Genomic DNA, 27,555 nt, shown 5'->3' on the forward strand with positions numbered 1-27,555 from the left:
CTTTGTTCCGCACTGTAACCAATCACTGTTTGTTGATGTACCATTTGCCGATTTCGGCGTGAGAACAGCTGGTGAGTCAGTTTCAGCTGGAGCATTGCGGAAGGAGGTTGCTGGGAGGTAAGTCAACCTTTAAAAGCACTTGTCTTTGCAGGGGCAGGCCAGTCGATTTCGGCGGGAGAACAGCTGGTGAGTCAGTTTCAGCTGGAGCATTGCGGAAGGAGGTTGCTGGGAGGTAAGTCAACCTTTAAAAGCACTTGTCTTTGCAGGGGCAGGCCAGTCGATTTCGGCGGGAGAACAGCTGGTGAGTCAGTTTCAGCGGGAGCATTGCGGAAGGAGGTTGCTGGGAGGTAAGTCAACCTTTAAAAGCACTTGTCTTTGCAGGGGCAGGCCAGTCGATTTCGGCGGGAGAACAGCTGGTGAGTCAGTTTCAGCGGGAGCATTGCGGAAGGAGGTTGCTGGGAGGTAAGTCAACCTTTAAAAGCACTTGTCTTTGCAGGGGCAGGCCAGTCGATTTCGGCGGGAGAACAGCTGGTGAGTCAGTTTCAGCGGGAGCATTGCGGAAGGAGGTTGCTGGGAGGTAAGTCAACCTTTAAAAGCACTTGTCTTTGCAGGGGCAGGCCAGTCGATTTCGGCGGGAGAATCAGCTGGTGAGTCAGTTTCAGCGGGAGCATTGCGGAAGTGGCTGCTGGGAGGTAAGTCAACCTTTAAAAGCACTTGTCTTTGCAGGGGCAGGCCAGTCGATTTCGGCGGGAGAACGGCTGGTGAGTCAGTTTCAGCGGGAGCATTGCGGAAGGAGGTTGCTGGGAGGTAAGTCAACCTTTAAAAGCACTTGTCTTTGCAGGGGCAGGCCAGTCGATTTCGGCGGTGTGAGAACAGCTGGCTGGTTAGTCAATTTCAGCAGGAGCTAGAATTTTTCTTTTTTTAAAATTTTAAATTAGTTTTTTAGGCGGAAACAGGAAGTCGACCCGCGGACGTCTGGGAAGACCCTCACCAATAAATTCTGGTGGAGAGGAAACCCGAGACACTACACGTGTAGTGTCTCCCACCCGCCCTCCTCCTCTAACCTAATAATAAAACCCATTGGTCTGAGGTAAGTACCATATTTTATTATATTATTATTATTTTTTTATAAAAATTTAATTTAGTTGTTAGCCAGATCTTGGTAGAAAGTTAGAGGAATGGCAGGGAAGGGAGTGCAATGTTCCTCCTGCAGGATGTTTGAGGTGAGGGATGCAGTTAGTGTCCCTGCTGATTTTACCTGCAGGAAGTGCTGCCATCTCCAGCTCCTCCAAGACCGAGTTAGGGAACTGGAGCTGGAGTTGGAAGAACTTCGGATCATTCGGGAGGCAGAAGGGGTCATAGATAGCAGCTTCAGGGAATTAGTTACACCAAAGATTGGAGATAGGTGGGTAACTGTAAGAGGGACTGGGAAAAAACAGTCAGTGCAGGGATCCCCTGCGGTCGTTCCCCTGAGAAACAAGTATACCGCTTTGGATACTTGTGGGGGGGGGGACTTACCAGGGGTAAGCCATGGGGTACGGGCCTCTGGCACGGAGTCTGTCCCTGTTGCTCAGAAGGGAAGGGGGGAGAGGAGCAGAGCATTCGTAATTGGGGACTCTATAGTCAGGGGCACAGATAGGAGATTTTGTGGGAGCGTGAGAGACTCACGTTTGGTATGTTGCCTCCCAGGTGCAAGGGTACGTGATGTCTCGGATCGTGTTTTCCGGGTCCTTAGGGGGGAGGGGGAGCAGCCCCAAGTCGTGGTCCACATTGGCACCAACGACATAGGTAGGAAAGGGGACAAGGATGTCAGGCAGGCTTTCAGGGAGCTAGGATGGAAGCTCAGAACTAGAACAAACAGAGTTGTTATCTCTGGGTTGTTGCCCGTGCCACGTGATAGTGAGATGAGGAATAGGGAGAGAGAGCATTTAAACACGTAGCTACAGGGATGGTGCAGGCGGGAGGGATTCAGATTTTTGGATAACTGGGGCTCTTTCTGGGGAAGGTGGGACCTCTACAGACAGGATGGTCTACATCTGAACCTGAGGGGCACAAATATCCTGGGGGGGAGATTTGTTAGTGCTCTTTGGGGGGGTTTAAACTAATGCAGCAGGGGCATGGGAACCTGGATTGTAGTTTTAGGGTAAGGGAGAATGAGAGTATAGAGGTCAGGAGCACAGATTTGACGTCGCAGGAGGGGGCCAGTGTTCAGGTAGGTGGTTTGAAGTGTGTCTACTTCAATGCCAGGAGTATACGAAACAAGGTAGGGGAACTGGCAGCGTGGGTTGGTACCTGGGACTTCGATGTTGTGGCCATTTCGGAGACATGGATAGAGCAGGGACAGGAATGGATGTTGCAGGTTCCGGGGTTTAGGTGTTTTAGTAAGCTCAGAGAAGGAGGCAAAAGAGGGGGAGGTGTGGCGCTGCTAGTCAAGAGCAGTATTACGGTGGCGGAGAGGATGCTAGATGGGGACTCTTCTTCCGAGGTAGTATGGGCTGAAGTTAGAAACAGGAAAGGAGAGGTCACCCTGTTGGGAGTTTTTTATAGGCCTCCTAATAGTTCTAGGGATGTAGAGGAAAGGATGGCGAAGATGATTCTGGATATGAGCGAAAGTAACAGGGTAGTTATTATGGGAGACTTTAACTTTCCAAATATTGACTGGAAAAGATATAGTTCGAGTACAATAGATGGGTCGTTTTTTGTACAGTGTGTGCAGGAGGGTTTCCTGAAACAATATGTTGACAGGCCAACAAGAGGCGAGGCCACGTTGGATTTGGTTTTGGGTAATGAACCAGGCCAGGTGTTGGATTTGGAGGTAGGAGAGCACTTTGGGGACAGTGACCACAATTCGGTGACGTTTACGTTAATGATGGAAAGGGATAAGTATACACCGCAGGGCAAGAGTTATAGCTGGGGGAAGGGCAATTATGATGCCATTAGACGTGACTTGGGGGGGATAAGGTGGAGAAGTAGGCTGCAAGTGTTGGGCACACTGGATAAGTGGGGCTTGTTCAAGGATCAGCTACTGCGTGTTCTTGATAAGGATGTACCGGTCAGACAGGGAGGAAGGCGTCGAGCGAGGGAACCGTGGTTTACCAAGGAAGTGGAATCTCTTGTTAAGAGGAAGAAGGAGGCCTATGTGAAGATGAAGTGTGAAGTTTCGGTTGGGGCGATGGATAGTTACAAGGTAGCGAGGAAGGATCTAAAGAGAGAGCTAAGACGAGCAAGGAGGGGACATGAGAAGTATTTGGCAGGAAGGATCAAGGAAAACCCAAAAGCTTTCTATAGGTATGTCAGGAATAAGCGAATGACTAGGGAAAGAGTAGGACCAGTCAAGGACAGGGATGGGAAATTGTGTGTGGAGTCTGAAGAGATAGGCGAGATACTAAATGAATATTTTTCGTCAGTATTCACTCAGGAAAAAGATAATGTTGTGGAGGAGAATGCTGAGCCCCAGGCTAATAGAATAGATGGCATTGAGGTACGTAGGGAAGAGGTGTTGGCAATTCTGGACAGGCTGAAAATAGATAAGTCCCCGGGACCTGATGGGATTTATCCTAGGATTCTATGGGAGGCCAGGGAGGAGATTGCTGGACCTTTGGCTTTGATTTTTATGTCATCATTGGCTACAGGAATAGTGCCAGAGGACTGGAGGACAGCAAATGTGGTCCCTTTGTTCAAAAAGGGGAGCAGAGACAACCCCGGCAACTATAGACCGGTGAGCCTCACGTCTGTAGTGGGTAAAGTCTTGGAGGGGATTATAAGAGACAAGATTTATAATCATCTAGATAGGAATAATATGATCAGGGATAGTCAGCATGGCTTTGTGAAGGGTAGGTCATGCCTCACAAACCTTATTGAGTTCTTTGAGAGGGTGACTGAACAGGTAGACGAGGGTAGAGCAGTTGATGTGGTGTATATGGATTTCAGCAAAGCGTTTGATAAGGTTCCCCACGGTAGGCTATTGCAAAAAATACGGAGGCTGGGGATTGAGGGTGATTTAGAGATGTGGATCAGAAATTGGCTAGCTGAAAGAAGACAGAGGGTGGTGGTTGATGGGAAATGTTCAGAATGGAGTACAGTCACAAGTGGAGTACCACAAGGATCTGTTCTGGGGCCGTTGCTGTTTGTCATTTTTATCAATGACCTAGAGGAAGGCGCAGAAGGGTGGGTGAGTAAATTTGCAGACGATACTAAAGTCGGTGGTGTTGTCGATAGTGTGGAAGGATGTAGCAGGTTACAGAGGGATATAGATAAGCTGCAGAGCTGGGCTGAGAGGTGGCAAATGGAGTTTAATGTAGAGAAGTGTGAGGTGATTCACTTTGGAAGGAATAACAGGAATGCGGAATATTTTGCTAATGGTAAAGTTCTTGAAAGTGTGGATGAGCAGAGGGATCTAGGTGTCCATGTACATAGATCCCTGAAAGTTGCCACCCAGGTTGATAGGGTTGTGAAGAAGGCCTATGGAGTGTTGGCCTTTATTGGTAGAGGGATTGAGTTCCGGAGTCGGGAGGTCATGTTGCAGCTGTACAGAACTCTGGTACGGCCGCATTTGGAGTATTGCGTACAGTTCTGGTCACCGCATTATAGGAAGGACGTGGAGGCTTTGGAGCGGGTGCAGAGGAGATTTACCAGGATGTTGCCTGGTATGGAGGGAAAATCTTATGAGGAAAGGCTGATGGACTTGAGGTTGTTTTCGTTGGAGAGAAGAAGGTTAAGAGGAGACTTAATAGAGGCATACAAAATGATCAGGGGGTTGGATAGGGTGGACAGTGAGAGCCTTCTCCCGCGGATGGATATGGCTGGCACGAGGGGACATAACTTTAAACTGAGGGGTAATAGATATAGGACAGAGGTCAGAGGTAGGTTCTTTACGCAAAGAGTAGTGAGGCCGTGGAATGCCCTACCTGCTACAGTAGTGAACTCGCCAACATTGAGGGCATTTAAAAGTTTATTGGATAAACATATGGATGATAATGGCATAGTGTAGGTTAGATGGCTTTTGTTTCGGTGCAACATCGTGGGCCGAAGCGCCTGTACTGCGCTGTATTGTTCTATGTTCTATGTTCTAATGTTCTCTGTCGATTATTCTTTTGTCTACTATGTACGTACTGTGTACCTTCCTTTGGCCGCAGAAAAATACTTTTCACTGTACTTCGGTACATGTGACAATAAATATCAAGCAATCAAATATTCCAGCCTTCTTTCTTTGAATGGGTTCTTCCACACCATGATTGCCTAGAGTGTGCAGTTATTGCTAAAATTAAAAGTTCAAATCCAACTCTCAACACTTTGACAAGATTTGCAGCCCTACTAAATAGGTAGGCTGATATGATAATTTATAATAAATAATGGATATTTTTTGCGCATATCTCCGGTGTCATGGCTCGCTGACTCTGATTTAGAGAACGAACAAAAATAAGGATGATTTGGGGAGAAAAAAAGTAACAGTTTTCTGACTTTCCGTAGTCTGGCATGAAGTGCGTTGACAAAGCATGTTGTAGCATTTGCAGACATTTGAGAAGTTTAGGTTCCCAATATTATATTGAAATGGGACCAGGAGTTATACTTCCTTCATGTGGGAAAGGGCTTACTTACAAATTTGAATCTACAAACTTAGCATTGGGGTGAATGCTAATGCTGAGTTGATACAGAACATCTTGTTAAAATTGGTACATTTTGCATGGGTTTTAGGCCTAGATACAGGCTGATTTCTACTCCGTTATTTCTGGACACCTTTTTAGAAAGAATAATGGATAAGTTTCAAAAGTGATTCACTGATTTAAAACACTTCTCTGACTTCCGTGATATCAACATTATAGTAAATTTATTTTTGACTTCCTAACTGTAGCGCAATATTCTGTCTTGAATGAATTAAGTGACAGATTCACACTTGGCATCCTTTGTAATTCACATTATTATACTCTGGTGGCAGATTAATATTTGATCAGAGCGAAGCTCTAACTTTGAGAGACTAGCACATTTATGACATTCTCTGTTTATTTTAGATTTAAGTATCTCGACATGTCACTGATTGCAATTCTGAGCAGTTGCATAATCAAAGATCAAAAGCAAACAGTTGTGATATCTCAGACATAAAACAAGACAGAGTTGTTTGTAAAATATGGTAAAGGCTGTCCTTTGACCTGAAAAACCAATCCTGTCCTTGACAGAATGAGGCTATGACAGCAAATGTTCATCTAAACTGATCCTTATCATGTCTTGGATCCAGTTTGTCTCGAAAAGGGCTTTGTATCTTGTCTACACAAAAGTTATCAGTGACCAAAGACAGCAATGAGTGTAGATAAAGCCTACACAATATACAGAAAACTAGACTTCAGAGCTATTGTGCAATCGAGTGAACAAAACTATTTTTAATTGTAGGTAACTAAAGTCACAGTTAATATAAAGGATAATTTCTGGAGGGCTGTAGAATACTCAATGTATTCTATGAGGAAGAGGTTTTGTAACAGTGGATATAAATTACACACATAATAGTCCTAGTCATAAATGACCAAATATTTAGTTAGCCTGGTTTTCAAAAGGGATTGATTGAACTGATATTCACCAGATCAAATTAGTTTCTCAACAATGCTTGTGTCAAGATAGGAATTGTCAACACTGGGGAATGGAATACCTGAATACCTGAAGGAGGTACAGTAGTAGTTATACATGAACTGTGTTGCTGTTTCAGCAAACAGAAACACTTGTGAAAACAAAGGACCTGTGTGATCGGATAACAGTCACAGAAAAGGAACAAGAAGTGCTTTGGGCAGCACGGTAGCATTGTGGATAGCACAATTACTTCACAGCTCCAGGGTCCCAGGTTCGATTCCGGCTTGGGTCACTGTCTGTGCGGAGTCTGCACATCCTCCCCGTGTGTGCGTGGGTTTCCTCCGGGTGCTCCGGTTTCCTCCCACAGTCCAAAGATGTGCAGGTTAGGTGGATTGGCCATGATAAATTGCCCTTAGTGTCCAAAATTGCCCTTAGTGTTGGGTGGGGTTACTGGGTTATGGGGATAGGGTGGAGGTGTTGACCTTAGGTAGGGTGCTCTTTCCAAGAGCCGGTGCAGACTCGATGGGCCGAATGGCCTTCTTCTGCACTGTAAATTCCAAGATAATCCAAGATAATCCAAGTGGTGTTCAGGAGTCCAGAATAACATGTCCTTTGATGGTCACATAGAATAGGAGAGATGTTTTGTTTGGGGGTCAGAGACCCTCTAGAATACGCTACATACTCTATGGAGAGATGTGGTTGTGGTATTGAGAGCCACTTCATGTAATCCCAAGGCTCTTTTACAATGTAGGGAACAGTTCAACCTCTTGAGCACGGAAGGAGGCACCTGAGAGCTTCAGCTCTGTCAGGGCCTGAAGGAAGTAACCAATGCCAACATGTCTGCCCTCCTGCCAATCAGCAGACACTCAGACCCATGGCAGGGCTAGAATCTGTCATCTGTCATCTTCGCTACTGATGACAGCTCTCAATGGCCATTGTAGCCATCTGAGATGGCCACCTGCAAAGAATCATGGGAATTATGGCCAACCCAGGACTCAGACAGATACAGAGCTTGTGTGTATTTGAAACGCAGGTAGCTAGACCTGATCGAAACCCCCGCTCGTTTGCATTCTAATGGCCCATTTCCCCAGAACAATAAGACTGCACTCAAGAAACCGATACAGCCACAGACTGATCGGCGCCACTCCCTTTACTCAGAAAGCCCAACTGCCAAGGTCAATGACCGCTAAGGACCCGCCCAGCCGCCAAGGCACCCGCCCCTTTATTGGCCGAAATCGAAGGCAGTGATCAAAGCACTGTCAAATAATTGGGTCCAAGATTAAAGACCGCCCCAAAGAGCGCAAAACCCTAGAGGGATAAAAGGGGACACAGCCATGTGTTCTGTCTCTTTTGGACCCGGCCTGTGCCAGCCTCCTTTGAATCCGGCCTGTTCCAGCCCAACTGCAGCATAATGACCAGACAGCCAAATTCAAGACCAACGATCGCTACCTGATGGATGAGCCCAGCAGAGACAGAGCCACTTCTTCAAACCAGCCACGTGAGATCAAGATAAAGGCCTTATCCACTTGCACAGTGCCTGGCGCCTGAAGTTAAGTACAGGCTATTGTAGTTGATAGGTGTAGTTTAACTTGTAGTATATTGTGCTTGCATGTCGAAGTAACCCTTGTGTGTAAATAAACTATCTTTGAACTTGAACTGACTAACTGGTTGTTGGCCATTTGACCGATACACGGGAAAGCCTTGTGGTTCAGTAAGAGAAATAGAAACACCCACAGTATTGGCAACACTGTTGGGACATAACATCATATCATAAAAAGAGCCTCAGTATCATATTGGCGACTCTAAGGAGCAACATTATTGGTGACTCTGGTGGGATAGTATTCCATTAAATTGGCAACACCATGACCATGTGCCTCTTTCTATCCAGCCCCGTCAGATGCTGCTTCACCTAGATTTCAGAGTGCAGGTCCAAGCTGCCTCTTCATAGGAAAAGGCAGAGTTTTACCCTTTACAAGGCATCTTGGAAATCTTTGCGGGAGCCCCAATGTAACTAAAGTGCTGACGGGATCTTCCTGATGCATTCCACTAGTCTCCTGAGTTATGGAAATAAGCCTGAAGCATCTCCATGGATTTTCAGACCTAGATTGGTGAAAGTGCTCAAGCTATGCTAAGCTCAGGCTGTGGGGAGGTAAGAACGCTGAGTATACACATTGTACACTGGGTCTCAAGCAAAACTTTTACTCTGGCATGTTAATATCTCCAGCTATAGTGAGCAATGACACTATCACCTTCTTGTCAACATCACCTGGGTATGTTCTGGCTGTGAACGAACAGTGTCAAAACCTTGTCAGTGGTAAGTTCACACTCTCAGATTCACTTACAATGCTTGCTTTTTATACTGAAGAGTGTCAGTGCTATTCTCACACGAAGATAACTGTTGTTCTGTGCTTTGATGTTTGATATTAAAATGGACGCAGCAACCTGTCAGAGATGCAGTCAAAGAGATGCCTGCTGTTCAGTGTTTGAGCTGGTTATTGAAATATGTCATGGGGCTTTATCGGTGCTACGTGATTCCATTGTACTGAGGACTGATAGGCATATCTTAAGTTGAGTTCTTAGTTCTTTCAAGTAGGCATATGTTTTAAAGCACCAAGCATCTTTGGTATATTGCAGCATGCTGTGTGAAAAGATAACACATTGACTCACAGGCCTGATGTCTTGTGGTTCTACCCTCTTGAGTGCTGACTCTGGAGGTTTCATTCCTACTTCTGAGTCATATTGTCTGGACTTGTATAAGGAACAGCAGAATAGCAACAACAGGAGTATTACAATACAGTACTGCAATCAAAATTGGATACCACAATTCAGGCGGCCAACATTTTTCACTTGAACTTTCTCCCAACCTTTCCTACAGGTGCTTACTCTTGGGGAAGTAACCTCCTTAAAGGAGGTTACACGCCGGGGGGCGGGATTCACGCCAGCCCCGGCGATTCTCCGACCCGGCGGGGGGGTCGGAGAATCCCGCCCCAGAATTCCAACATCATCCTTCCCTCTTCCAGTTTCTGCAGGGAGGGTTTGAATGTGGGGGATGGGGGGAGCTCCTTGGATCTGTCCAGTAAGTCATTAAGAAGTCATTGAGATTGTTAGGAAGGCAATCAAGATCCATTTTAACCTACAATGCTGAATTTCCCAACCTGGGGGCTTGACCTGTCAGCAATTTCCCAGGGTCAACCTGCTGGGCACACAGTGAGAAGAGCTTCTTCAGTGAAACTGACAAACTGGGAAGGCTTTTAATTACACTGAAGAGCTCCAGTCATGGTCGTTGAGAGGCTGCTGTTCAAAGCACTTCTTCTCTCAGAGCGTGCTCCTGCTGCTGCTTCCTCCTGCTTCATAGGTGATTCCTAACTTCTTTGAAGGCCCTTCACAAGTCTAGCACTGTCCATTTCTTACGTTGCACTTCCTTGCTGCAGGACATCACCACAGAATGGAAGTAGATTATGTAGCTTCATCTTCCACCTCTGCTGAGAAGACATACCACCACCAACAACTCCAGCTGCAGGTTCAACAACAGCTGCCACTTCCTGAACTAGCTGCCCCCTCACCTGGAAGGAAGCGAGATTTCCAACACAGGTTCACTGGAATATCATCCCTCCCGCCCACCCAACCTGAGTCTCTGCCTCTCACCAAATAGCTACAGGGAAACCACGTGTTCGCTGCTATGCACATTTTTGCATAGTCAAGCGATGAAAATCCCACCCGGTGGTGTTCCCAGTGCCAGCAGGACACAGTCCCAATTCTCTGCTGTGCAGGAACATTTAGAATCTGGAACGGAGAATCCGGCCAGTGTGTACTACCTGTACGATGCACTGCAGGAGCTCACCAAGGGTCCACAGACAGACCTTTGAAACCCATGACCACTACCATCTAGAAGGACAGGCATAACAGATACATGGGGACATCACCACCTGCAAGCTTCCCTCCAAGCCACACACCATTCTGAGATTGGAAATATATTGCCATTCCTTCACGGACTCTGGGTCCAAATCCTGGAACTTCCTCCCTTACAGCAGAGTGAATGTACCTACACCTCAGGGATTGTGGCGATTCAAGAAGGCAGCTCACGACCACATTCTCAAGGGCAAGTAGGGATGGGCAATGAATGATGGCTGAGCCAGGAAAACCCACATCCCCTGAATAAATAAAAATAGCTCACCCTTCCTGGTGTCCTGGCTGGGGTCCTGGCTCCTCTTTGTGCACTGTCTCCAGGCTGAACCATTCTGTATTTATTTTGGGTTTCCAGCATCCACAGTATTCTGCTTTTTAATTTAATCTTTAATATTGTCACAAGTAGGCTTACATTAACACTGCAATGAAGTTACTGTGAAAAGCCCCTAGTGGCCACACTCCGTTGCCTGTTTGGGTACACAGAGGGAGAATTCAGAATGTTCAATTCACCTAACAGCACATCTTTCGTGACTTGTGGGAGGAAACCGGAGCACCTGGAGGAAACCCACGCAGACACAGGGAGAACGTGCAGACCCTGGCGCTATGAGGCAACAGTGTTAACCACTGCGTTACTGCACCGCCCATAATAAAAGCAGTGCTGTCCTCTTGGTTGATACTTTTCAGCTCAGGTTCAGTTCCCAGCCTGTGACAAAGTCCTTATACCTGAGTGGATAAAGACATTGAGCTTTCAGTAATTCACACAGACTACAAGTCCCAATTTTCATTCTGGTTTCTGCTGAGTGAGCTGATTTCAGCGAGGACAGAACATAGGATGCAGCACTTTCTCAGCACAGAGTGTAGCTCTGGGAATGAAGGGTGCAAGAGGAAGAGCTTTTAGATAAGAGAATGTAGATAAGTATACAGTAACAAAAGAAATGTGAATAAGTGGGGAAAAAAGCACTGGCTAATCAGACAGGCACTAGCAGAAACACTGACCAGTTTTCCAAACATTCTTAGACGTGAGAGCCAGAGAACTGGAGGGTTGCCAATGTAGCGCCTCTGTTCAAAACGGACGGAAGACAAATCAAACTACTCAGCCTACTGTCAATAATGGATAAGGTTCTAGAGACTGCAACACCCATCTAGGGGAATAATTACTACTTAGGCTGGCTGACAAGAAACTGATGAGATGGAACCGGTTTTCCACTTAACCATTTTTCTGCTTCTGGCTCATTTGCAGCACTTGGAAACAGAGGTGCGAATTTGCCACCGCATCATGTCCACCTCCCTGTGGCGATATGCCTTTGGGCTATATCATGGTTGGACAGTGTGCGACCTCCAAACAGCAGGTGGCAATACAGGCACACCATGTGGTCTCCAGACCAAGGACATGTGACCTGGGACCCGGATATAAAGAGAGACACATCCGGCCAACTTCAGAAGAAGATTGAGAGGGTAATAAAACTTACAGGTAATTGGTCAGGGCTAGGTGTAAGTTCCAGAGGAGTAGCAAGACTCCATGCTAATGTGCTCTGTCTCAGATTGTCATCCTACTGCACAAGACACAATAAACGTATCCTGGTTTGGACATATTGAAGTGTTTGGTGAGTTACTTCAAAAAGTACAAGGGGCCAAACACAGCACTCCCCACCGGGCGAATCGTGGGAGAAGCCCAAATCGGACTTCACGCCAAGCGCGAAACCTCATGTGAGTCACTCAACTCGCAGCACCCAACGTGACTTGGATCATGCCCTTGCTCATTTGGCTCATTTAAATATCCCACCATATTCGGGCAGCAAGGTGGCACAATGGTTAGCAATGCTGCCTCATGGCGTTGAGGTCCCAGGTTCGATCCCAGTCCTGGGTCACTGTCTGTGTGGAGTTTGCACATTCTCCCCGTATTTGCATGGTTTTCGCCCCCACAACCCAAAGATGTGCAGGTTAGGTGGATTGGCCACGCTAAATTGACTCTTAATTGGAAAAAAATAATTGGGTACTCTAAATTTAAAAAACATATCCCGCCATATTCACCCGGCGCCCAGGAGACAATGGCCGCCCCTGAGAGGCTCACCTGGACGCCATTTAGTAATGGTTTCCACAACTGTAGACCAGGTGGCACCTCGTGGGCCCATTAGAGCCCCCAGGATGTCAGGGACATGGCAGGGGGTTACCTAGCATTCCTTTGGCACCTGGGCACCTTGGCACTGTCAGCCTGGCACCCTGGAAGTTCCAATTGGCACTGCCAGGGTGCCAGGCTGATGGCACCTCGGTGCTTGGGTATCAGGTTGGCACTGCCAAGTGTCAGGGCCTATGGGACCATGGCCATGAAGGGGGGGGGGCAGAAACATTGGGAGATGAAGGGGAGGCCCTGAAAGTGGGCGGTTCTGAAAGTGGGGGCTGTAGAGATCGGGGCAGCTTTTCAAAATGGCCCTTTGAGGAGTCGGTCCTGCTGGTGAACTCAGCTCCCTGGTGATAAAATGCTTTCAAAGTGTGACCCTGATCAAGGCCCCAAAAATGGTTAAGTGCCGTTGAAAAGCGGTGTCAATCTCAGCGCTGCAGCGTTTACGCAACATCCCACCAAACGCCCGAAACTGGACTTTGAGAGTTTTCCGGTGAAATGCACCCAAAAAGTCATGGATTAATGGAAAGTAGCCTGTGGACTTCTTCTGCAAATTCCAGTCTAGCTGCCAGCAGTGGTCACTCTCCACAGGCAATGGGGTGGCATAGTGGCACAGTGGTTAGCACTTATGCCTCACAGCACCGAGGACCTGGGTTCAATCCCGGCCTCGGATGGCTTTCTGAGTGGAGTTTGTATGTTCTCCCCGTGTTTGCGCAGGTCTCCTCTGGGCCCTCCAGTTTCCTCCCACGGTCCAAAGATGTGCAGGTTAGGTGGATTGCCATGATCAATGCATGGAATTACAGGGATAGGGCAGAGAAGTGGGCTTGGGTAGGGTGCTCTTTCAGCGGGTCAGTACAGGCTCCATGGGCCGAATGGACTCTTTCTGCACTGTAGTGATTCTATGGAACTCAGTCCAATGGAAGAACTAAATATGTCCAATATCAGCCCTTGGGAGTTTGTTCAGGTGCCATGGGATGGTGGAGGGGGCAATTACAACCCTTCTGGGGCATTTTTGCTCCTGTTTGCTCTTTGGGAAGGTGTTCTTGAAACATGTTTTCTAAAACCTACCATGAGTTAGCAGCTGCTGGCATCATTGAATGATCCTAATTGGTGCAGATTCAGAAACTGTTCCATTTGAGAGGTGACCTTATTTGTATATTCGAGTATGGGATGTGGGCATTGCTGGCTAGGCCAGCATTTATTGCCCATTCCTAATTGCCCTTGAAAATCTGGTGTCATTTTGAACAGTCCATGTGGTGGAGGTTCACCCACAGAATAGTTGGGGAGGGAGTTCAAGGATTTTGACCCAGCCACAGTGAGGAACAGAGATATAGTTCCAAGTCAGGATGCTGAGTGACGATCAGGAGAGCTTCGAGTGGTGGTGTTCCCATGTATCTGCTGTACCTGTCCTTCCAGGTGGTAGAGGTCATGGGTTTGGAAGGTGCTGTCCAAGGAGCTTTGGTGAGTTCCTTCAATATATCTTGTTGACGATACCATAAGCATACGATATCATAAGCACAGAGAGTGAATGTTTAAGGGGTACCAATCAGGTTGCTTTGTCTTGGAAGGTGCAAGCCTCTTGAATGTTATTGGAGCTGCACTCAACCAGGCAAATGGAGCGTATTCCATCACGCTCCTGACTTGTGACTTGTAGATGATGGACAGAATTTGGGGCGTCAGGAAATGAGTTACTCTCCGCAGAATTCCCCACCCCCGACCTGCTCTTGTAGCTATAATTTTTATGCGGCTTGTCCAGTTGGGTTTCTGGTCAATGGTAACTGCAGGATGTTGGGGATTTAGCAATGGTAATGCCATTGAATGTCAAGGGGACATGCTTAAATTCTCTCTTCTCAGAGATGGTCATCACCTGGCACTTGTGTGGCGGGAATGTTACTTGCCACTTATCAGACCAAGCCTGAATATTGTCTAAGTCTTGTTGCATATAGACAGACTGCTTCAGTGCCTGAGGAGTTGTGAATGGTGCCGAACATTGTGTAATCATCTGTGAAAACCAATCTTATGCCCTTATAATGGAGGGGAGGTCATTGATAAAACAGTTTAAGATTGCTGGGCCTAGAACACTACCCTGAAGAACTCCTGCACGAATGCCCTGGAACTGAGATGGTTGACCTCCAACACTCACAACCATTCTCTTTTGTGGCATGTATGACTCCAGCTATTGGAGAGTTATTTCCCTGTTTCCCATTGACTCCAATTTTACTCGGGTTCCTTGGTGTCACGCCCAGTTAAATGCTGCTTTGAATTCAAGGGCAGTCACTCTCATCTCACCGCTTAAGTTCAGCTCTTTTGTCTATGTTCGAACCAAGGCTATATTGAGGTCAGCATCTGACTGGCCCTGGAGGAATACATACTGAGCGTCAATTATTTCTGAGTAAGCACCATTTGATCATTCTGTCAACAACACCTTCCCTCACTTTACTGATGATCAAGAGTAGACTGATGGGGCAGAAATTAGCCAGGTTAGATTTGCCATTCAGGATGGGGATAATTGTGCAGCAATTCTCTCCAGTGAGTTGTTTAACTGTCCATCATCATTCACGACTGGATATGACAGGACTGCAGAGCATAAATCTCTGATCCATTGGTTGTGGGATTGCTTGTTTATGAAAGGGTGTTACGTCGCTAATTTTATAAGAATCTTTATTATTGTTCCAAGTAGGCTAACATGAACAACTCACTAAGACATATTTAAGAATTATTTAAGAATTTAAGAATTATTTAAAAGCATTTTAAATGCTTTTGCATTAAATGCATTTTAAAAAGCATTGTGCACTTGCGATCCCAGCGCATACAAGGCAATGGACCAAGTGCTGGGAAATGGGATTAGAATGGTTAGGTGGTTGTTTTGACCGGCGCACATGCGATGGGCCGAAGGGCCTTTTCCGTGCTGTATGAGTCTATGACTTTGTGACTCTAACACTAACCCAGCAATATTATTACTCTGCCATCTTTCCCATTATAGAATGGGAGTGGCACCAAGTGACAGATTGCCTGTGATCAAAAATTGTTAATAAATTAGATCATTTACTTTTGCATCATTTCAGCCATAGCTCACATTTCAGTGTCTGCATCTTTGCCTTTTAACTGCTATGGTTTGTTTTGAAGAAAAGAACATATGCATCCTGTTGTCATTCTAAGTGTCCATACACATCCTCTGTTGGGAAAAGTGGGTGACATGTTTAAATTGTAGATTGTAGACCTACCCTTTGTTTGGTTAAGATAGCTAAGTCAGTGGATCGATTAACAAAGATCATTTTGGCATTAAAATGGCAGAAAAATCAGATATGGTTCCAAGCAGTGTGAAGGTCAGCTATCCTTTTGGAACTGCTTCATACAGGTATTTATTGCTCCTTTCGCTTCTCTCCGTACACCTGCGTGACATTGGGTGTCCAAGTTTCCTAATGGCTTCCTATCAGATAGCTCAAAGGGTTTCATTTTCCTTTGTTCCTTGTGGTTCTATATATCAGTTTAATTTATTCATTGAGTAGAATGCTCATTATTTAAGATCCAACACAAAAGGGACATTACTTCATTAAATAAAATTAATGACCTGATTGGACAAATACACATAACTGATTCTCTCAAGTTCTAAATCATGAATGAGTTAGAAGGTCAAAATTACATGACTAAACTGTCACTCGCCTATGAAAATACACTTACGGTAGTTCAGTGTTTGTGAATCTCAAACAACTTGAGTGACTGAAAGATTTGTGAAGCGAAAAAATATATTAACTGCCATTTTATTAATTGTATTTCCAAATAAACCCACCATTTTTCAGCTGTAGCAATAAACATCATGAAAAAGGTCTTGAGCAAACGCCGAAATCCAGATTTCTATTCAGTACTCAGTCTGCTCACCCAACCGTATCAACACATATCCTATTTTGTATGAATAGCTGGAATCATGTAATGTTTGCGGCTGTAGCAAGTAGCCAGGATTTCTGCCTGTTTGTTGACGGAACTTTGTGTACATTCCAATGTTCAACACTGTGGTTTTAGTTGCTGACCCTATTCTACAAGGAGACTCTTTTAGAACCAACTCGTAGGTATGTTCCCTTCGCGACCACTGAACTTCCAAAGTGCAACATGGAGTTTTATTTATCTCCATCTCCTGAAGTTGATGGCTTAATTTGAGGTGCTGCTCTGCAGATACCAGCAACATTGCAGTACCTCAGCAAAAAATGAATATCAAAAAGCCATTTGCCATTGTGAGGCATCACAGACTCGTATTTGTATTTTGTATCTATTTTCAGTCGCGCACATCTACTTTGCGGGCAGAGTGTATATAAAGCATGGATCAATGATCTTGATACAGTGCACATAATGTAGTGTGAATAGGGTGAGCGTAATATGTTAGTTTATGGGAGGGTCCGTGGCTAGTTCTAGTGAATGATGTATTTCTGTCGTTAGGCTCACTGCTGGGGATGTTTGTTACTGTAAGGGTGATTTCTTCCATCTGTCTGGCTGCATCTCGGAACTTTCATGGTGCTGGTGAGACAGTCCATGCCCCCTTCACATGGCACCTGGAATATTGTCAATGAGGTGGTCATTTGTTGCCAGTAAGTCAAAACTGAGAAGCAAGTTTTGAGGAATTTCAGCAGGTTCCACCTCAGTGAGTGCATTCTTTATCAAACAAAGAATTTTTGGGGAACACTTTGAATAATAATCTTTATTGGATCACAAATAGGCTTACATTAACACTGCAATGAGGTTATTGTGAAAATGCCCTTGTTATGACACTACGGTGCCTGTTCGGGTACACTGAGGGTAAATTCAGAATGTCCAATTCACCTAACAAGCACTTTCGGGACTTGTGGGGGAAAACCGGAGCACCCGGAGTAAACCCACACAGACACAAGGAGAACGTGCAGACTCCACACAGACAGTGACCCAAGCCGGGATCATACCTGGGTCCCTGGCACTGTGTAGCAACGATGCTAACCACTGTGCCACCTGTAGGAAAATGTGAAGTTATGCACTTTGGGAGGAAGAATAAAGGAGCTGAATAGTATTTAAATGGAGAAAGAATGCAGAAAATAGCAGCTCAGAGGGATTTGGGGTCCTCATGCACAGATCACAGAGAGCTAGCCTGCAAGTTTAGCAGGTAATTGGGAAGGCAAATGGAATGTTGCCCTTTATTTCAAAGGGAATGAAGCATAAACATAGGGATGTGCTGCTACTATATACAAGGCACTTGTTATATCACACCCAGCATACTGTGAACAGTTTTATTCCCTTTATCTAAGGAAATATATACTGGCATTAAAGGCAGCCCAGAGAAGGTTCACTGGGTTGAACCCAGGTAGGGAGGGATTTTCTTATGAAGAGAGGTTAAGTAGGTTGGGCCTGTACTCATTGGAGTTTAGAAGAACGAGAGGCAACCTTATTGAGATATACAGGATTCTCAAGGGCTTGACAGGGTAAATGCTAAGAGGATGTTTACCCTTGTGGGAGAGTCACGGACCAGAAGGCATTATCAAAGATTAAGGGGCCACTCATTTAAAACAGTGATGAGGAGGAATTTCTTCTCTTGGAGGGTAGTGAACCTTTGGAATTTGTTAGTGCAGAGAGCTGTAGAGGTGGACAATTAAGTCTGTTCAAGGCTGAGAAAGACAGGTTTTTAATCAGCAAGGGACTCAAGGGTTGTGGGGATAAGGTGGAAAAGTGGAGTTGAAGATTGTATCAGGTCAGCCAAGATCTCATTGAATGGCAGAGCATACTCGATGGGCCGAGTGGCCTATTTCTGCTCCGACGTCCGATGGCCTTATGGTAATTCAAATTGACTGTGAGGGATAGATCTAGTGGTCACGACTCCAATTCAATGTGTTGTCAGGGTACAGGCATGAAGACTCTCAGAAGCATGCAGAATTCCTATAATTTTTCCAGTTTGACTAAAAAAAGCAAAACCATATCACATTTCATTTGGTTTTAGTGATCACCTGGTCTAACCATGTCTGCCGTTTGAAAATTTACTATTTTAAAAAGCCTTTAATACCAAGCTGGCATATTTTGAATGCTGGATGTGTATCAATTTATAAGAATTTTGACGGAATAATTCAGCCAAGAATTATTTTTTGAACGCAAAGGAACAGCAAATGTGCTTTCAAAGCAGTAAAGGTGTGGACTTTAAAAAACAAAGAAAATGGGTGTTTGTGTTGTGTACTTCTTCATTCTTACAGTTTCCTCCCATTCCGTTTTCCTCGCCTGAAAATAGAGAGTGATTTTTGACCGCTAGCTGCCTGTGTCCTATCAGGTTGAACAGTCGACATCCAAATGCAACGTTCCACGTTTCCTGTCTATTCTCAACTGTTAGCCTGAGCGAATGTGGCCGTTTACTGACAACATAGCAAACTGCATGCATGAAGTCTCCCTACTCCCTTACCATGACTGTTATGATTCAGACACTCACCCAGTCCAAGTTATTGGCGCTCACTCTTTTAGTCCACAGTCATACGTCCTGCGAATTGAAACCTGACTTCAGTATCTGGAATATTAGGTACTCAGTTGAAGAATGAACCAATTTATCTGGAGCGAGAATAGTGCAGCCTGCATATGTACATTGCTGATCTTCCCCTTCCTCTTATGGGGCATTGTAGATCATAGAATTTACAGTGCAGAAGGAGGCCATTCGGCCCATCGAGTCTGCACCGGCCTTGGAAAGAGCACGCTACCCAAGGTCCACACCTCCACCCTATCCCCATAACCCAGTAACCCCACCCAACACTAAGAGCAATTTTGGACACTAAGGGCAATTTAGCATGGCCAATCCACCTAACATGCACAACTTTGGACTGTGGGAGGAAACCGGAGAACCTGGAGGAAACCCACGCACACACGGGGAGAATGGGCAGACTCCGCACAGACAGTGACCCAAGCCGGGAAACGAACCTGGGACCCTGGAGCAATTGTGCTATCCACAATGCTACCGTGCTGCCCAAGCATTTCCCTGCATTCTAGAACAATAGGTCATAATCTCAGGATAAGGGGTAACAAATTTAAAACAGGGAAGAGGAGAAACTATTTCTCCCAAAGGGTTGTCAATCTGGGGAATTCACTACTCCAGAGTGTGGCGAATGCAGGGACAGTGAGTAAATTTAAGGAGACGTTCGACAGATTTTTAATTAGTAATGGATTGAAGGTGTTTTTTTTAATTTAGAGTACGCAATTATTTTTTTTTCCAATTGAGGGGCAATTTAGCATGGCCAATCCACCTACTCTGCACATCTTTTGGGTCGTGGGGGTGAAACCCACGCAGGCACGGGGAGAATGTGCAAACTCCACACGGACAGTGACCCAGTGCCGGGATTCGAACCCGGGTACTCAGCGCCATAGGCAGCAATGTTAACCACTGTGCCACCGTGCTGCCCCTTGGGTTGAAGAGTTACGGAGAACGGGCAGTATGGTGGAGCTGAGGCCATGCTGAGATCAGCCATGATCGCATTGAATGGTGGAGCAGGCTCGAGAGGCTAAATTGCCTATCCTGCTCCTAGTTTTTATGTTCTAAGAAAGGACTATTCTATCTAATTCCACCTTCCAGCTCTTGGTCTGTACCCCTGTGGGTAACAGCACCTGATGCACAAAACTGGTGTTCTTGATGAATAAGGGGATCAAGGTTTATGGGGAAATGGCAGAAGAATGTGGATGAGGAACATATCAGCCTTGATCGAAAGACGGAGCAGATTCGATGGACCGAATGGTCTAATTCGGCTCCTATATCATAAGACCATAAGACATAGGAGCAGAATTAGGCCACCTGGCCCATCGAGTCTGCTCCGCCATTCAATTGTGGCGGATATTTTCTCATCCCCATTCTCTTGCCTTCTCCCCATAACCCCTGCTTCCCTTATTAATCAAAAACCTATCCATCTCTGTCTTAAAGACACTCAGTGATTTGGCCTCCACAGCCTTCTGCAGCAAAGATTTCCGCAGATTCACCACCCTCTGGCTGAAGAAATTCCACCTCATCTCTGTTTTAAAGGATGGTCCCTTTAGTCTGAGATGGTGTCCTCTGGTTCTAGTTTTTCCTACAAGTGGAAACATCCTCTCCACGTCCACTCTATCCAGGTCTCACAGTATCCTGTACGTTTCAATAAGATCCCCCCTCATCCTTCTGAACTTCAACGAGTACAGACCCAGAGTTCTCAACCGTTCCTCATACATCAAGCTCTTCATTCCAGGGATCATTCTTGTGAACCTTCTCTGGACCCTTTGCAAGGCCAGCACATCCTTCCTTAGATACGGGGCCCAAAACTGCTCACAATATTCCATATCGTCTGGTCTTATTGTCTTATGATCTGCTGACAGTCCATTAGCTCAGACTAACAGATTAATTTCTGTTTATTAAAAAAAATAAACAAGAGTGGGAAAGTCAATTTGTTAGATAGATTGCAATGTATTTAACTTCATTTTACAGCACTTTTTCAAAAGCACTTTTTAACATCCCATCTGCAGTTCTCTTCAGTAAATCTGGAGCATGCAAAGTTTGACATGAGGCTGACCTTCCGTGAATGTCCTACCAGCCAATGATAAAGAGCAGTGGAGATGGAAATCACTGCGGTACATGAGATCCCCATGGGGGGATAAAGGTGTTCTCTGTATTAATCGGCGATGTCGATCAAAGTAGATTTCAAAGACATAAGGATGGTCTCGGTGAGGGTTTCTTCTTTAAACAATCAGTATAAGCAAAGTTAATTCACCACCACTCCACACCAACTCACCTTGAAGCTGCCACTTAAAATGCGAAACATTCTTCCCTGATAGAAAGTGAAAGAAATATTTTAGAATTATGATATTACTGGCATAGCTACCTGTGAAAAACATGCAATATGGTCATTCCTCTGGTCGGAATAGACATGGATCCTTTGGGTCTGTCACAATCATTTTGGTAACATGGATGTGGATACCAGATGCTGATATATCACCAGCGACACTCCCTGTCATGTTTAATCATAAATTACATAACAAGCAGTAGTAGCAAGAATCTCCTGAGAAAAGGGTAGCAAAAGATTTTTTAAACTGCAAAAAGCATAGATTGTTACTGCTTATGTTACAATAGCAGATTAATGGAGAAACTGAGAACCAACAAAAGGTAAGAAAAGTGACCATCACTACATGAAAGCTCTTCTAATACACATCATTTGGCTGCAGACTGAGCATTCAGCGTTGTTGTAGTTACTGTTTCTTATTTCTCATGAACCCATGTACACGCACAAAACAACCACTTCAGGACTGCAGCATTTCAGTGCAATATTGAAGGGGAATTCGAGAGTCTGAGGTGCCATTTTGTGAATGCCAGCAGCAGGTTGAGGCCCTTAAGTGGGTATTAATTGCCCACTTGAGGGCCTAAATTAGAGTCTGGGTAAGAAGGCTATCCAGCAGTCTTCCCGCCCTGAATTTAATGGGGGGGAGGGGGTGGCAGGAAGGCCACAGGGCCTCCTCCCTGCTTTCCACTGCTTCCAAGCTCACCACCGGGGGAATGGGGGAGGGAGGTTGGGGGGGGGGGGGGGGGGGGTGAAGGCATTGAATTCCCACCACTGTCTGTCAGTTGGAATGTTAAAATGAGGCACATCTGCCCTATCATGTAGCTGCAATAGATTTTGGGGGGCGACTTTGAAGAAAAGCGGGGGAATTCTCCCCGGTGGCCTGGCCAACATTAATCCCTAAATTAACATCACAAAATACATCTGGTCATCGTCATGTTGCTGCTTGTGGGAGCTCGCTGTATGCAAATGCCACATTTTCTACATTACAACGGTGACTAGAACACACAAAATTGTGTGGTAGTTAAAAGCGCTATATGAATGCAAGTCTTTTTTTAAATAAATTTCTATTGCCAGTGAGTGCAAATAATTTAGATAGCTGGTCACTGCCATGAACCAGTAATATGGTTCAGCATTGACCATTACACTCCTTTTAAGAGGAACTGGTAGTTTCTGATCCTGCTTGAGTCAAACAATTGCAATTATGGCAAACATTCACATTTATGCCCTCACGCTGCTGTGGGACTGAAGGAAACTGCTTCCATGATCTGTGCATAAATGAAAGATTGAAGCTGCTCACCAAAGCAAACAGCAAAATATTTTTTTTTATTCTGCGTAGATTTCTGACTTACTTTTGTCTGAGGTCCCTAGTTATTTTTCTGCATTTGCAAGAAAATTATGGCAACAATGAAATCCTTGTGCTAAGTAGTGAACAAATATTGTTAATTATGTCCTGGAGACTGGATAAAGAATTGGGTTAAAATGCTGTGCTTTCACTCCTGGGATACCCGCCTGGACTGCAAAAGATTAAATTCTCTTTCTTTTGGCTGCAGGAGTCTTGTGAGTTTATCCAAAGTCAACAGATCATGATGGACTGCTCCAGAACTACTCATAACTCAACACAAAATTTGCAACCTCGCCAGCAGGGACCAAAGGATGACTTGTGCAGGGACCGGGAAAGTTTGTATTATAGAAAAGGGTGTATTCTACTGAGGTTGTGAATGCACTCTTAGAATCCAACAATTGTTTATACATGACCTGACTGAGATATGCTCACTGGATTGCAAAAAGGAACATTGGGGCAGGATTTTTCGTATGGCTGGGATTAAAGTCCAACCACCCAAAGAGTCAGTGAAGAATACATCCCTGCCTTTCACAGCTACAGCACATTCGTTTAACGCTTCGAGAAGTGTTCCTCGGCTGGAGATGGGACTTCTGCCAGAGTGACGGCAATTTTAAGCCCAATGTTCTCCAGCTTCCTGTTAGCAATGTGACAGGATATCTAAGATATTTTATGGAAAAAAGAAATGAAAAAAACGAAAAGGTTTCATAACTGTAAGCTCAATTGTATGTTAAAATTATATGGGCGGCATGGTAGCACAGTGGTTAGCATTGTTTCTTCACAGCGCCAGAGTCCCAGGTTCGATTCCCAGCTTGGTCACTGTCTGTGTAGACTCTGCACGTACCCCTGTGTCTGCAGGGGTTTCCTCCGGGTGCTCCGGTTTCCTTCCACCAGTCCCGAAAGACATGCTTGTCAGGTGAATTGGACATTCTGAATTCTCCCTCAGTGTACCCGAACAGCTGCTGGAATGTGGCGACTCTGGGCTTTTCACAGTAACTTAATTGCAGTATTAATGTAAGCCTACTTGTGACAATGAAGATTATTATATATTAACTGAAGTCCTTGACAAAATCCTTGCATTGTAATCACTCCTGGTTGTCCACTGTTAGATATATATCTCACTAGATTCCCCCTCATGGTCAAAGATATGAATGTGACTGAAGTCAGCACATTGCTATTCTGCCATTAAGTTAGTGACCAGGGGCAATCCTACTACTGTTGACATTCAGACTAAGTTCCAAAAAGCCCAACTGCTACATACTGCAAATTACACGTCAAATTTACATGATAAGTGTGTTTGAAAATTATAATATAACAAGGCCAGAAAGCAGTTTTAAAAAACCCCACAGTGTTGAATGAAGCCTTTGACAACTTTACGGTACAAATAGAATGGGTAATTGGTTCCTGTCGAGTGCGAGCTCACTTCACCGTGTCACTTGTGAGTTATGAGATTTATACAATTTGGCATTTCACACTTACTCATTACATATTCTTCACCCAGACTTCCAGTGGACACTGTGAGAGAAGCTGAAATGTACAAGATTGGATTCCCCAGCGTACTAAAGATAATTTTCCATTCTGAAGGATATAAAACCCCACTCAGCAGAGAGACAATGACACACCCAGTAAATACACTCACACTTTCAAAATTGACTGCGATGCAGATGAGAATTGTGTGGTTTGTATAACGCGTGGGTAATCCGCCCTGCCGATTTGCCAGCACCCCCACATGACAAAGACAGAAGTGATCAGCATTACCCTCCGGCGGCAGCAGTGTGTACCAGTGTTATCACAGTACGAAGTCTTACAACACCAGGTTAAAGTCCAACAGGTTTGTTTCGATGTCACCGAAACATCGAAACATCGAAACAAACCTGTTGGACTTTAACCTGGTGTTGTAAGACTTCGTACTGTGCTCACCCCAGTCCAACGCCGGCATCTCCACATCAGTGTTATCACAGCATGCCTTAAGGTGTGATATCAGTTTGCACTATATTGACCAATCGTTTTTTTTCATTGTAATTCAGTGAGAGGGAGATCTGGCATTTCCCCCGGTAGGAAGAAGGTAACAACACAGGCATTTTTCAAAATCTTTAGCAGCTGGTTTCAGAGCTGCATTTGTTTTTGCCAGGGAACAGGCTGGACACCTGCCCATCTGACCTTTTGCTTATGGATGGCATAAGAATGTAAGAAACAGGAGCTGGAGGAGGCTCCTTGAGCCTGCTCTGCCCCACCATTCAATGAGATCATGGCGGACCTTCAACCTCAGTTTCCTTACCCACCCGATTGCCATTTCTCTCGATTCCCGTAGAATCCAAAACTCTAACAACCGCTGTCTTGAATGTACCCTGCAGCTGAACATCTACAGCTCGCTGGCATGTTGAGAATTCCAAAGTTTCAAAAATGGCTGACACCTGGGGCGTCATTCTCCGCCGGCGGGAGTCTCCGTTTTGCCGGCACCCGGGGGTTTCCCGACGGCGTGGGGCTGCCCCACAATGGGAAACCCCATTGACCGGCCGGTATTACGGAGACTCCCGCCGGCCGGTTGGGGCATAAATGTGGCGGGGCGGGTAGGAGAATTTCGCCCCTTATCTGGAGACTATGCCCCCTGGTTCGAGACTGCCTAGGCAGGGGAAATAGCCCCTCAGCATCTATCATGTGCAGCTCTCTCAGAATCTGATGTTTCAATGAGATCCACTATTCTAAACTCCAAAGTGTATAGGCCCAGTCTCCCCTCAGCACAGAAAACAATCTCGTGAACTATTGTTGCACCAGCACTTAGGTTCGTATTGTTTTGTTTTAAATATGCAAATAACATCTAAAAAATGAAACAGAGAGAAAAAACTTCAGAACAATTTCCTGTTGTTATGATTTATGTTCAGAATATAATTTAAAAGATGTAAATAACTGCAGCAACCTTCCTGAAAGTCAGGTCTTCCTCAACACTTTGCCTGCAATGCCAGCACATTGTCTCAAAAAAGGCCTCTGATCAAATAAGTCTACGTGTCACCATGCAAGCACTTGCACTGAATTCCTATGTGTGTGAAAATAAACAAATGAACATCTAGGTTAAAACAATGCACACAGAAGCTTGGATTTTACATGGCGCTGATGGCCTTGAGGAGTTATAATAGTCATGTCTGAGGTAGCAAAGCCATGAGTAGGGGCTTCAGCTGCAGAAGAGCTGAGGCAGAGATGGACAATGCTACGGAGGTGGTCTCAGCGAAGGCTTGGACCTGTGAAAGCTTATCGCAGGTCAGATGGGAAGAAACATTGTGAGCAGTATGGTTCTGCATCAAAAAGTTCCCAGGGGGAGGGGTCGAATTGATAGCGAGGGAAGGGAGTTTGTGGCCCTGTGGAAAGGCAATGGCTTCAGTCTCCCCAATATTTCACTGGAGAAAATCTCTGTTCATCCAGTGCTGGCTATCAGGTGAGTAGTCCAACAACTTAAAGAGAGTGGAGAGGTCAAGAGAGCAACTGTGCTAACCGCTGTGTAACATACTGTCCATATAGATGAGTAATAGGTGGCTGCCAAAGAAACATCCTTGGGGAGCGCTGGAGATAACTGTATGGGAATGGGAAAAGAAGAAACTGATGGAGATATTCTGGCTATGACTCGATAGATAAGAATGGAACCAGGCAAGAGGTTCCATGGTAGCACAAGTGGCTAGCACTGTGTCTTCACAGCGCCAGGGTCCCAGGTTCGATTCCCCGCTGGGTCACTGTCTGTGCGGAGCCTGCATGTTCTCCCCGTGTCTGCGTGGGTTTCCTCCGGGTGCTCCGGTTTCCTCCCACAGTCCAAAGACGTGCAGGTTAGGTGGATTGGCAATGATAAATTGCCCCTTAGTGTCCAAAAAGGTTAGGAGGGTTTATTGGGTTACGGGGATGGGGTGGACGTGAGGGCTTAAGTGGGTCGGTGCAGACTCGATGGGCCAAATGGCCTCCTTCTGCACCGTATGTTCTATGTTCTAAGAGCACTCTCATACAATTGGATGAGGCATTGAAAGTGAAAGCTGCGTTGAACAGTGCCAAAGCCTGAAGACAGATCAAGAAGGATAGTTTACCTTTGTCATAGTCACATAGGATGGCATTTGTGACTTCGGCAGGAGTCTTTTCAGTACTGCGGCAGGGCAGACACCAGATTGGAGAGATTCAAACATGGAGTTCATGGAAAGATGGCCAGCAATTTGAGAGGGCCACTACTTGTTCCAGTGTTTTAGAAAGGAAAGGGAATTTGGAGATGGTGGGTTCAAGGGTTAGTCTTTTGAGGAGAGATGTGACGATGACAGATTTGACAGCGAGAGGGGCAGAATCTGCCTGGAGGGAACCGTTAACAATGTGAGTTCACCTCGGAACCAAGATGGGGAATGGATAGTCAGCAGTTCAGTGGCAACAGGGTCAAAAAAGCATGAAGTGACTCACATAGACAAGATTAGCTAGAAGAGGGCATGAGGCGAGATAGGAAAGAACTTAGAGAAGGTTGCAAAGTTTTTGGCTGGGGTAGGGGGGAGCCTTAGAGAGATTTAAGCCCTGCGGGCTCGGGGAAGGGAGGGAAATGAGAGAGACAGCTAATCAGATGATCTCAACCTTGGTGATAAAAAAGTGTAGGCGCTCCTCACACTTGTCGTTGATGAGAGTGGAGGACATAGCTAAAGAAAGGAATAAAAATACACCTTGCAGTCAAGAAAAGAAGCTGAATTGCCTTTGCATTCCAAGGATGATCCGGTTATGAGAGAGAATCCTGACCAATCTCTCGTCTCTTTAGCATATAGTGTTGAGGATAATTATCGAACTTCAACCAATGCCCTGAGAAATCAGCTAACTCAGCACAGAACTGAAATCCTTTCCCAGTT

General features: G+C 45.5%; 1 long non-coding RNA gene across 1 annotated transcript in view; it reads left to right on the forward strand.

The window, feature by feature from the left end:
* LOC140403499 (uncharacterized) overlaps positions 1-24,330 on the forward strand; it is a 37,971-nt gene extending 13,641 nt beyond the window's left edge. The window contains exon 3 of the long non-coding RNA XR_011938383.1: positions 22,914-24,330. This is a non-coding gene — a long non-coding RNA (uncharacterized lncRNA). The remainder of the gene's footprint in view (positions 1-22,913) is intronic.
* The last annotated feature ends 3,225 nt before the right edge of the window (positions 24,331-27,555 follow it).

This window comes from Scyliorhinus torazame, chromosome 1, assembly GCF_047496885.1.
Source record: "Scyliorhinus torazame isolate Kashiwa2021f chromosome 1, sScyTor2.1, whole genome shotgun sequence".
Classification (NCBI taxonomy): Eukaryota; Metazoa; Chordata; class Chondrichthyes; order Carcharhiniformes; family Scyliorhinidae; genus Scyliorhinus; species Scyliorhinus torazame.